General features: G+C 40.2%; 1 protein-coding gene across 2 annotated transcripts in view; it reads left to right on the top strand.

Moving 5' to 3' along the window:
• kcnd2 (potassium voltage-gated channel, Shal-related subfamily, member 2) overlaps positions 1 to 12296 on the top strand; it is a 378413-nt gene that overhangs the window by 33960 nt on the left and 332157 nt on the right. The window lies entirely within an intron of this gene.

Below are 12296 nucleotides of genomic sequence, written 5' to 3'. Positions count from 1 at the left end.
CTTGCACCCTTTGATCCCCTCCATGAGCACCATAGATATGATTAATTTGGTCAGTCTTCAGATGAGTTTCCAGTTTCTGGGGAAATATAAATCTAACACTGATGATTGGACATAAATGAGAAATTCAACTCAACTGTAGCTTTCTTTGAACAGAAATGCTTACTTATTCAAAGTATAGCATTATTGGTGGATCTTTGAAGGAGTCTGCTGTTCCATTTGGCCTGTTCTTTGACCTGGTAGTTTGTGAATACGGAGTAAAGAGAAAGGAATATCTATTAAACAGACTAAGAAAGCTCTTATATAAAAGGTGGTAGTGGACACTTTTCCATTTAAGATGGATGTTACAAGTTTTGGGTCTGCCTTATATATTTTCTTGGGTACAGCAGTGCTGATCACTCCAATAAGCAGTCTGGGCATCTTACGTTCAGGAGTGTTCCCGTATTTCTCAATATCTAATTATACAATAGCATGACATGGGGGTGTAACGATATTGGATGTCATGTCAATCTCTGATCACTTTCTTGTATCCCTTTCCACCCACATCCCCCTTCCCCTTCCCAACCCCACTTCCTTCTGTGTCCGCTCCTGGAAAAAACTCTCCCCCAAGTCAATGGCACTTTCAAATTCCCAACTGTCTTTGGCCCTCCATTCACCACAACATATCTGCAGCTACAGATCTGCTCAATCACACCCTCACCTTCACCACTGATGCCCTTGTCCCCATTAAAACCATTACTCTCTCCCACCCTGGTCATTTCCCCGGTATGGCCCTCATCTCTGCTCCCTTAAGTCCAACGTATGCAGAAAATTATGGCAGACAACTAGTTTAGCCATTCATCGCCAGATCTGGCTGGATTACATAAAGCACTATCGGGTCCTGCTGTCCTCTGCTAAAACTGCTCACTATTCCAGGATCATCCTGGAATGCAAAGATAACCGCTGGCTTCTCTTCTCCACTACAAACTGTCTTCTTAAACCCCTCTCCCCTGCCTCCTCCACTCTCACCTCCAACAACAAGTGCGAGGAGCTCATGGGCTTCTTTGTCTTTAAGCATCTTTAGTTTCCTTCCTCCCCTCATGCCCTCTGTGAACTCATCTAAACCATGAGACCCACCTCCTGCTTCCTCTATCCTATTCCCACCAAGCTGCTGACCACCAAACTTCCCTTCCTGGCCCCCATGTTAGCTGATATTGTTAACGGTTTCCTCTCCTCAGGTACTGTTCCCCTCCCCTTCAAATCTGCCGTCATCACCCCCCTCAAAAACCCACCCTTGACCGGTCTGTCCTTGCAAACTACCGCTCCATCTTCAACCTCCCCTTTCTCTCAAGTCCTTGAACGTGTTGTCATCTCCCAAATCCGTGCCCATCTTTTCCGCAACTCCATGTTTAAATCCCTCCAATTCCACCCCGGCCACAGCACTGAAACAGCCCTTATAAAAGTCACAAATGACATTCTGTGTGCCTGTGACCATGGTAAACTATTCCTCCTCATCCTTCGCGACCTGTCTGCAGCCTTTGACACGGTTGACCATACCATCCTCCTCCAATGCCTCTCCTCCATCGTCCAGCTGGGTGGGACTGCGCTCACCTGGTTCCATTCTTATATATCCAGTCAAAGACAGAGAATCACCTGCAATGACTACTCTTCCTGCTCCCGCACCATTCCCTCTGGAGTCTACCAAGGATCTATCCTTGGCCCACGCCTATTTCTCATCTACGTGCTAGCCTTCGGCGACATCATCCGAAAATACAATGTCAGATTCCACATGTACGCTGACGACACCCAGCTCTACCTCAGCACCACCTCTCTCGACCCCTCCACTGTTTCGCCTTTGTCACACTGCCTTTGTGGCCGTGCCTTCACCTGCCTAGGCTCTAAGCTCTGGAATTTCCTCCCTAAACCTCTCCACCTCTCTACCTCTCTCTCCTCCTTTAAGACGCTCCTTAAAGCCTACCTATTTGACCAAGTTTTTGGTCACCTGTCCTAATATCTTCTTAGTTGGCTCGGTGTCAAATATTGTTTGATAACACTCCTGTGAAGCGCCTTTGGACGTTTTACTACGTTAAAGGCGCTAAATAAATGCAAGTAGGTGATGTTGTTGTCTTTTGCATGTGCTCTTGTGTTCTTCTCCAATCTTTCAGCAGGTGGACAGACAAATACTTTAGTAAGACGAGGCTTGTTATGAATCATTAAGCAGCTAGTAAACATACAGGTTAACATAAGAAACATAAGAAATAGGAGCAGGAGTAGGCCATACGGCCCCTTGAGCCTGCTTCGTCATTCAATAGGATCATGGCTGATAGTCGACCTCAACTCCACTTTCCCGCTCGATCCCCATATCTCTTGATTCCCTTAGAATCCAAAAATCTATCGATCTCAGTCTTGAATATACTCAATGACTGAGCATCCACAACCCTCTGGGTAGAGAATTCCAAATATTCACTACCTTCTGAGTGAAGAAATTCCTCCTCATCTCAGTGCTAAATGTCCGACCCCTCATCCTGAGATTATGTCCCCTAGTTCTAGACTCTCCAGCCAGGGGAAACATCCTATCAGCATCTATCTTGTCAAGCCCTCTTAGAATCTTATATCTTTCAATGAGATCACCTCTCATTCTTCTAAACTGCTGAGAGTTCTACTCAATCTTTCTTCATAGGACAATCCTCTCATCTCAGAAATCAATCTAGTAACAGTCAAATCAAATCCCATTTCTTTCATTCAATGTCATTTCTCTCCTCAAAAAATTAGAAAAAATGATAAAACCATATGCCTTATCCCTTTCATGGGCTAGCTTATTTGTTTTGGCATTGAATTTTTTTCCAGGCAACTTCTAATGCAAACACTGACCCACATTTTACCTTCCAAGTATGGGCCCCAGACCTCTACCTGACTTGATTGATTGCCCATGTGTCTCTACTTCAACCCCTTACACACTATTTGCAGGAAGGGGAAGAATGGAGCCTCTAACTACTTCCCTATTCAGGGATTTGACAATAAGATTGTCACTTAAACTGACTATCCTCTCTCTCAGGAGAATATTCAGACCTTTGGCATTACATGAATAGAAACATCACAACTTTAATAGGTATGAATGTTCATTGGAATCTCTCGGGTAGAACCTGGACCTTGTGCCTGTTTTATGGGTGTACAGTGGGCGCAATGAGGGCATATTTCGGGGACCAACATCCCACGCCCAAAGGATGCCTGAAAGACGTCTGACCTGATATTGGGTTGGGCCATTTTGCAAGCATCCAGGGTAGCCGCCTAATGAGGTGTCTGATGCATGTTTTAGGCCCCTGGCAGAAATTGCTTTGGGACGAGCGGAGCAGGAGCCAGGCCTATTCTGCTCAGGATTCTTCAGCGGCCACTGCGGCTGCCAACAAAAGGAATGTTGTTTTATTTAAACAACTTTTAAAAATTGTAACTGTGGAGCTATGAGGAGCAGGAGTGCTCCCCCCAACTCCATGATATATCCCCCCAGGGAGTTACGTTAGGGCCACTGCCATCAAGGCAAGCGGTCCGAAATTCAAATGCCTGAAATGGGTGGGCTGCCTGTGGAGGCGCGACAGGCACCGGCAGCTAACCCAAACGTACTGAAATGAGTCCTGAGGCCTCATTTTAGTCCCAGATGAATTTCCACCCCTCTAAACTAAGTTTCGTTGTGTAAAGCACTCTGGTACCAGATGCCACATCTGAATTCTAATCTATATTTCCCAGCCCTGATGTTCTGTGAATTTAGTCCCCTGAGAGCTACATTTCACTTAACAGTAGCATTTTTAACATAAATTACACTAGGATCCTGCTGTGGTGGCATGCAACAATGGAATTCTGCTTTTTCAACATTGTTTTCCATTTAATAAAGTATGCCTTTCTTTCAGTAATGCAAGAAAATAGTAGGTTGAAACCTAAAATTGAAAAACAATAGCAGCTTGTTACTGGTGCGGTAGTCAGTCTTTATTCATTCCACCTGCATATTTAATTTTATGAGTTTGTAAAATAAATGAAATAGAAATATGCCAGCATTTAATGTCAGCCAAAGTTGATAAAATTTTACCTTTGTCTCGAAATCATTAATTATCAACATATTCTTTTTCTGCTTAAAGCTGTGCGATGAACAAGAAAGGATTGGCACTGTTTTTTATTCCAAACATACAGGTGACGGTGCAGTTTGACAGAATTTTGTAACATACCTCAAAGCAGCTGCACACACAGCTGTCCTATTCAATATTCTTATCTTTTTGACAGCGTCTAGTAGTCCAGCCTGTATCTTATCGTACATTTTTAAAAAAGCTAAATTCACTTCATTGCCGTCACAATTTCTTGCAACCAATTTAAATCACAGTTACATTTGCAATAGAAGTCTAGGTTGACGTCAAGATGGAATGTTATGATAGTGGACTGTGCCGTTTACATCTCCGCAGTACCTAGTTCATGCAAACAGCCTTGTATTTTACAAAAAATGTATTCAAAGCCTCTAAATAGCAGCTGAAAATATTTGCTTTTGCTTTTTGTGATCAGTGTGAAAATGACACACTTTGGTAGCAACATGGGATTTATCAAATGAATGATGAAGCTATCTTGGTCTGTTTTAAAATGTATTTTTCTTCTACCTCTTTTTACATTCTCCATATCATATCCCATACCCAGTTTGAGGGTGTATATAGGTGATTTGTTCCCAATTCTCTGTCCACTCACTGAGCACTTTAGGGCTGTCTGAGGATTGCCTAGAAAATCTTGGTGTTGATAGGAGTTAATGGAAATGTTTCCTTTATATGGGATATGTTCTTGGAAATCAAAATATTCCTGAATGTTTTTAAATCCTCCAATTACATATGGAGGATATTTTGAGAAACTAGATTAATGGTTCATTTACTACATCCCTGGGCTAATTGTAGCCCACCTCTCCTTTGACCCTTAGGAGTAATGCTGTTGCATATACAGCTCACTGTGGGGGGTGGGGGGGGCGGGGGGGATGGGGAGAGAGAGTGCAATCCAAAACAAAACATTGGTGAGTAACTCTGAATTAGGTAATTTCATTTCTTCCAAGCTCCTTCTCAGTTGATGAGGTTCAATAAGTTTTGTGTAAATTTTCATTTGTTTATAATGGAGAGAATTCACCTTTGTAAGGAACGTGGTGCCTATAAGTGTGAATACGGTACTAAGGATTTATTGTAAGTACTCTACGTTATCTTTAATCAGAAAATGGAATGTGGACTCTCACGCTGGGCATTTCCTTAGGGGGCTCCCCCAATCGGCCACCATAACCTCTGCGGAAATCCCAGATACACGTGTATGTACTTCCGCTGAAGTCACAGAACCCCCGATGAAGTTCCTGGCATCAATTCTTTTTTTAACACATCACAGTTCCATGAATTTTAGTCCTTCATATTTTTCCATGACAAAACTCATGGTTAAGCATGTATTTATGTATTTAAATAAAAAGTACATATTTAGGACTCCACACTTCATATCAATCTCAGAATACTTTTTATTATATACTTTTGCTAAATTTCACGAGCTATTTAAATGTAGGACATGCAAGCTGAATTGGATTGCTTTTCACATTCAGATATTATTAAAAATGGCAACCATGCAAAATTATCAAGATAGCATAAAGTTTGTCTACATATGTACACTGTATACAGTTTGAATGATTTTAATGCTTAAACTGCAGTATTCTGGAAACAATTTAATCTAAGTATATTCAACACTTCCATTAAAATATGTCTTTTCAGGACACATGTAAGCAACTGATGTAGAAAGCGATATTTGCATCAATTAATGAAAGTTAGAGAAGGTGACAGATTCTCAACTGCAAAGCCAGTGTTGGGCAGAGTGAAAACAAAAAGTATAAATACAGTAATAAATCTGGTGGTGCTCCGTGTCAAAGAAAAGCAGGACATCAGCAGAATAGCTTTTTTTACAGGCTCCTGAGAATAAATCACTGAGATGTCAACAACAAATGTACTGTCTCCAGCAGCTGAACTCTAATAGCATTATACATAATTCTTTCCTTCTGCAGTTTTACTACCTACTGTATACATTATTTTGAACAAGTCCCCTTCCCTCAATTTGGGGACTTTTGCATCATAAAGTTATAAAATGTAAGAAGTTATACACCACCTTAATTGAGTAATGGAAGTATTTCATATCCCCTACCCCAGAATTTTTAAATTTGTAAGTCAACCCATAAATTGGGGGCAGGGGGTTGGAACCAAATAATCATGTGACTTCTGCTGGTTCCCCCTCCTCACAAGTGGGATAGCCTTAATATTCAACAGTTAAACATTTCATGATTCTGTCTCTATGTAATAAATATTTATTTTTAGTGAAGAACTAATAAAATTATATTTTAGCTGTTTGAGGCAGTTTGCAGTGGGCAGGTATTCATGTTATGGAACAGTCAACATTTATAATGCAATATTCAAATAATGCATCATGGTGTATATTTTTAAAGTTACCTGTGAGGAGGATCTGTAAGTCTCATGAGCTACTTGTCTCTCTTAGGTGGGAAAAGCCTAATATTCAGTACCTAAAAAAGTCCCTTCAGGCACACAATTAACAACAAAATTACTGGGATGTACATCTGATTTTCTTGACTTAACTAAATGTTTAAAAATATTTTCCAGTTACATAAGAACATAAGAAATAGGAATAGGAGTAGGCCATATGGCCCCTCAATCCTGCCCCGCCATTCAATACGTTCATGGCTGATCTTTGACCTCATCTTCATTTTCTCGCCCGATCCCCATATCCCTTGATTCCCCTACGGTCCAAAAATCTATCGCTCTCAGCCTTGAATATATTCAATGACTCAGCATCCACAGCCCTGTGGGATTGAGAATTACAAAGATTCACAACCTTCTGCGTGAAGAAATTCCTCCTCATCTCTGCCTTGAATGGCCGACCCCTCATCTTGAGACTATGCCCCCTAGTTATAGCCAGGGCAAACTCTGTCAAGCCCCCTCATAATCTTATTGTTTCAATGAGATCACCTCTCATTCTTCTAAATTTCAGAGAGTATAGGCCCATTCTACTCAACCTCTCTTCACGGGACAACCCTCTCATCCGAGGAATTAATCTAGTGAATCTTCGTTGTTTCACTGATATCTTCTTATGCCGCACTGAAGCTAAAGTGTATTATTACATAGTTCTCTTCACAGAACTCGGCAGCTTGACATCAGGATTGCTGACCGCTAGTGTTGTACAGCATAGGCAACCTTTTAAACTGTAGCCTCCAGTACAACCTTTAAATTTCTAATGACACAGAAGTGCTAGCTATCCCGTTTTCGCTTTCACAGGATATTTCACTAGCAGCCAGAGGCTAGTGAACAGAACTTTGTACGTACAATTGAGTGTTCATGCACTGATGCAAACAGGCAGTATACCTATGGCTGCCAGCTTGCACCAGTCGCAGAAATATGCTTGATATTAACCATCTGGTGCAGTATTACTTGGGATATTGATGAAAATGTACCCTATTCAGATTTGTAGAGTGTCAGTTGTATCTAGAACATTGTGAAATGATAATGAGGAGATTTGTAGATATTATTTCAACATAAAACAATGGATAATCACTATATCTATAGCACATGGATCCCTGCTATTTCAATTTTGTTTTTAAAAACAGTAGCTATATTTTAATGTTCATCATTTTACTCATCGAAAATAATCATTCCGTTCTTGCTTTACAATAGTATATATAGGTTGTTAGATTCTGTTTTGTCAGTTTAAAATTCCCATAACCCTGGCTAATACAAAATATAAAAATACTTGTCATAGTATTGTAGAAGATGGACTGCAAGCCCATTGTGCCTCTGAGCATGCTAAATGTCCCTAAACAATATTAAACAAAGATAAATGAATACTGACTTGTATTATTTAAATGTGGCATTCTCATTGCATCTGAATGAACTTTCATGGTTTTTATGTTTGAGATATTAACAATGGTTGCCTGATTTTCACAGGATACTTGATGGGATTAATTAATGGAAAATAATTTGAAGTGGACCACTTGCAAATTAAATATCTTCTGGAAAATCAATAAATCTCAAAATTAACCTTGGATTTGTTATGCTTTGAGAGAATGAGTCACAAAGATTTTTTTCAAATCATCTGCTACGCACGGTTAATTAGCAACTATCAGATCCCCCGTGGCAACACTCGTGATTCAAAGGATTATTTATCTCCCTCTGTTGGTTGTGAGTGTCTATTTAAATATAGGTAACTAACATTCTCGATTTAATCCAGTCCCATTTCACCTCTGCTCCCTGCTGTACTCACACTGGATATAATAACATCTGATACAGTTCCATTTAATTCCTGTTCCTCAATATAATCACACATGTTCAAACGAACTTTCCCTGCTCTCTGCACTCTCATCTCTAATTCAAGTGGAAGAAGCTCATGGAGTTCTGTGTCTCAAAAATTGAGACCATATGCACAGGCCTCAGCCATCATCTTCCCGTCTTTCCATGGTTTCATTCCTCCCCATTCCAATGCAGCCAATGTATCTCCAGCATTTACATCTTCTGCAATGGCTTCTTCTTCAGCCCCTGTTTGTTCACGTCTGGATTTCTCCTAAGATCCACCATTGGCCTCCTTCTCTTCCTCATCTTCTCAATGGCATCATCCACATATGTGTAGTCAGCTTCCATATGTATGCTGATGACACTTTTAGCTCTACTTCTTCACCACTTTGTGATGCTGGCAGTTTGGAACTGTTAGTCATGAAATCCAGTGGAATCCCTGATTGCTGGCTTTCTCGCTGTAATTTGCCAGACAGAAAGTTTTTTTTGGGATGTGGGGGGGGGCATAATCCAGATGGATGAAGCTCATGCAGAAAACAGGTGAGATACTGAAATGAATTATAATGGTATACAAATCAGTACATATACAATTTCCTTTGATTCTGTCTAGGTGCACATGTGTGTTACTGTTGCCAGTATGAAGCTGGCATTGCGAGGAGGATTATTCTCAGCAGACAGGAAATCAGCATTTAAAGAGAGATTGGTGATTTTGAGTTGCTGTAAACTGAATCAACAATTTAAATGAATATTTTTGTTTTGGGTTATTTTTGGAGGTTTTGGACCAAGAATCTTGGCTCAGATGTTTTTAGTTGCTAAAATTATAACGTGCAATATGACCATTCTAGTTCCTAATCTGAGCTGGAGCCATTGAGGTAGCTGGCCACTGTGTCTGATTTGGGGACCCTTGCTATTGGGGTGCCTTATGTCTCTGTTTGCTGGGCCATGAGGTGTCCATGCGGTTAGCTCTGCCGTGTCTAAAGGTGCGGTGGCTGCCTGGTCCTGTCTGCTTTCTGCCACATCTTCTATCATTTGGTGGGTTGGGGGCAGGGGATGTTGTCTTGAGAGATAACATTTTCATCATCTGCTGCTGGATACTCCCTGAGCATGTCCACTGATCACAAAATAGCTATGGTAAGGAAAGCCATTCGGCCTGTCTAAATTTATCCATCCAGGAAAATCCCAATGTCTGCCCATTTGCACTATCCAATTATTCTTAAATGATTCTAAGGTTTTTGCCTCCACTACTCTATCTGGAAGTCTACTCCATGTGCTGATCACTCTTTGCTCATATCAGTCCTAAATTTACCTTTTAGTGGATTGAACCTGTGTCCTCTTGTCCAACCCTTGCAATTTAATTTAAAGTAATATTCTGGATTTACCTTTTCCATTCCTTTAACTATTGTATATACTTCTGTAACATTATATCTCAAATGTTCCCTTTCCAGACTGTAAGGCTCAAGTTTCTCCAGTCTTTCCTCATAACTCAGACCTTTGATACTGGGGATCAGCCTTTTGGCTCTTCTTTGCACTGTTTCCAATGCCTCAACGTTTTCCGTGTGTCTCGGCGACAGGGAACTGGATGCCATATTCAATAAGGAATTCAGGAGAAACTTCTTTACCCAGAGAGTGGTTAGAATGTGGAACTTGCTACCACATGGAGTAGTTGCAGTGAATAGCATAGATGCCGTTTAAGGGGAAGCTAAATAAGCACATGAGGGAGAAAGGAATGTAAGGTTATGCTGATAGGGTTAGATGAAGTAGGGTGGGAGGAGGCTCGTGTGGAGCATAAACACCAGCGTAGGCCAGTTGGGCCGAATGGCCTGTATCTGTGCTATAAATTCTATGTAATTCTATGTAGTATTTAAGATGTCGTCTGACCAGATCACTGTACAGCTTGACCACTACTTCCTCTAACTTTTGGCCTATGTAGTTCAATATTTTGTTGGCTGTGTTGACTGCTGCAGTGCATTGATTGGACATGTTTATCATCAAATCTACTAAGACTTCTAAGTCTCTATCAGCTTCTTCCGTTGTTATTTCAACACCATTCATTGAGCCTATTTTTCCTTCTTATGTGCAGTGCTTCATTTTAATGCATTTGTTTGCATTAAGTTTCGTATTTGATTGCATTGCACACACATATATATAAGTATCATCCTGCAGTTTCTGCTACAGACTCCTGATGTGAGGGCCCAGCTGCAGTGTCCACAGAGAGTGCCCTACTTGAGGAAGTATATCAAGGTCATAGAGAGGGTTCATAAAGAATTTACTAAGATGATACCAGCGATGAGAGTCTTTAATTTTGATTCTTTTCATTACTTCAGAGAAAGGTAAGAGCAGATATGATAGAAGTATTAAGGATGTTGATGTGGTAAATTGGGAAAAACAGTTTTCATGTTTAAGTGAGTTGATAACTAGAGAGTCTAATTTTAAGATCATCAGAAGATCAAAGTGAGGGATTAGGAGAAATCTTTTTATGTAGGACATAGAATGCTTTAACTGAAACAGTGGTGAAAGCAGAATCCATAAAGCTTTTAAGATGGAAATAGATAAGTATTTTATCAAAAAAAATTGTAATGGGTATAAGGAAAGTGCAGGGGAATAGGGCTAAGTCAACAGCATTTTCAGAGAGCTGGCACATGTGTGATGGATCTAATGGCCTTTTTCTGTGTTGTGAAACACTATTATTTTAAATATGCTTTTTGTAAGTACATTTGTGAATTTGCACATTCCTATTTCATTCTTACTAAATCTGTCTTAATTCAACAATATTCTTCAAATATAGAGCGTTTGTTCATAACGCTGGAAGTGAATTTTTCAGAAATATATTAAAATGTTAATTTTGAATGACTTTTTCCATTATAACTGGTTTAAGTACAATACATAAAAGTAATTTTTGAAGTTCCATAATTTAGTTTTTAATGATTTTATTTCATCTCCTTTTATTTTTCTGGATTTTTTTTCAGTCCCCTCTTTATCCATGCTGTGCTCAGCTGGACAGATAGAATGACATTCATTCCATGGGTGTCATCCTTGGTTGATTCCTCAGGTGGCATTGTGAGCATTCAGTTTTCCCTTCTTCCCTCAGCTTCCCCTCACTCACAGACAAGCCCATGAAGACTGTCAAACTCTACCTCTAGGAAAAGGTGAACACTTCAGGGCAGATTTTATTAATTGACACTACCAGCATAAAGGTCCAGCCACGCATACTGGGAAATGGTGGGCATGCTGCCCGTGATTTTCTGTCCACTATGGATGGTAAATCATGGGCTGTGCGCCAGTGATTTCCTGTTATGCGTGGCTGACTGGTGAGGTTCCCCACCACTAGCGCACATTCGTAAAATTGACCCTCAAATATCATTGGCCTGCAAATGTCAATCAAAATTAGGATTTAAGTTTGGCCTCTTAGTTGGGAATTAAAGATTCTTGTTTTATATCTCTTTCAGCAACATTTAGAAATATTCAGGAGATACTAATACTGTTCAGTATATATTCCATAAGTTAACTTCATAAATGGAATATGTCTCACTGGAAATCACCTTTTCTGTTGTATTTTGCTTATACAAAAAACGTGATAATTTACATTTTCATTTAACCATAATGTCACAACCTTTTAATACTTTTTAAATACACCTTTACAAAAGTAAGCGGTAGTTTGAAATCTTGAAAAATCTTCTTATGATGTGGTTATACTGCTCCTTTTACGTTAAAGTGAAGCAGTTTTAGGTGCACATCAACACAACACTGGTAGTATACTTGGACATCAGGACCCTATTTGATGCCTGAGGGCACTAATTGCAAATAGTGCAAAATCCCCTATTAATAGGCTGGTTCTGACTAGGTTAAATTTGCTTGGCTGAAATATAACTCCACCCCAGTGTGAAGCCACATTTTGAAAGTTTGTATAAGACCTGCTTGGTGTTACGAGAGAACGGACACTCCTAAAAGTAGCTGCCCAAGGGCGGTGCTCCGCACGTACGTCCAAGC

This window comes from Heptranchias perlo, chromosome 18 (genome assembly GCF_035084215.1).
Source record: "Heptranchias perlo isolate sHepPer1 chromosome 18, sHepPer1.hap1, whole genome shotgun sequence".
In the NCBI taxonomy this organism is placed as follows: Eukaryota; Metazoa; Chordata; class Chondrichthyes; order Hexanchiformes; family Hexanchidae; genus Heptranchias; species Heptranchias perlo.
This window is presented reverse-complemented; position numbering and strand designations above follow the sequence as displayed.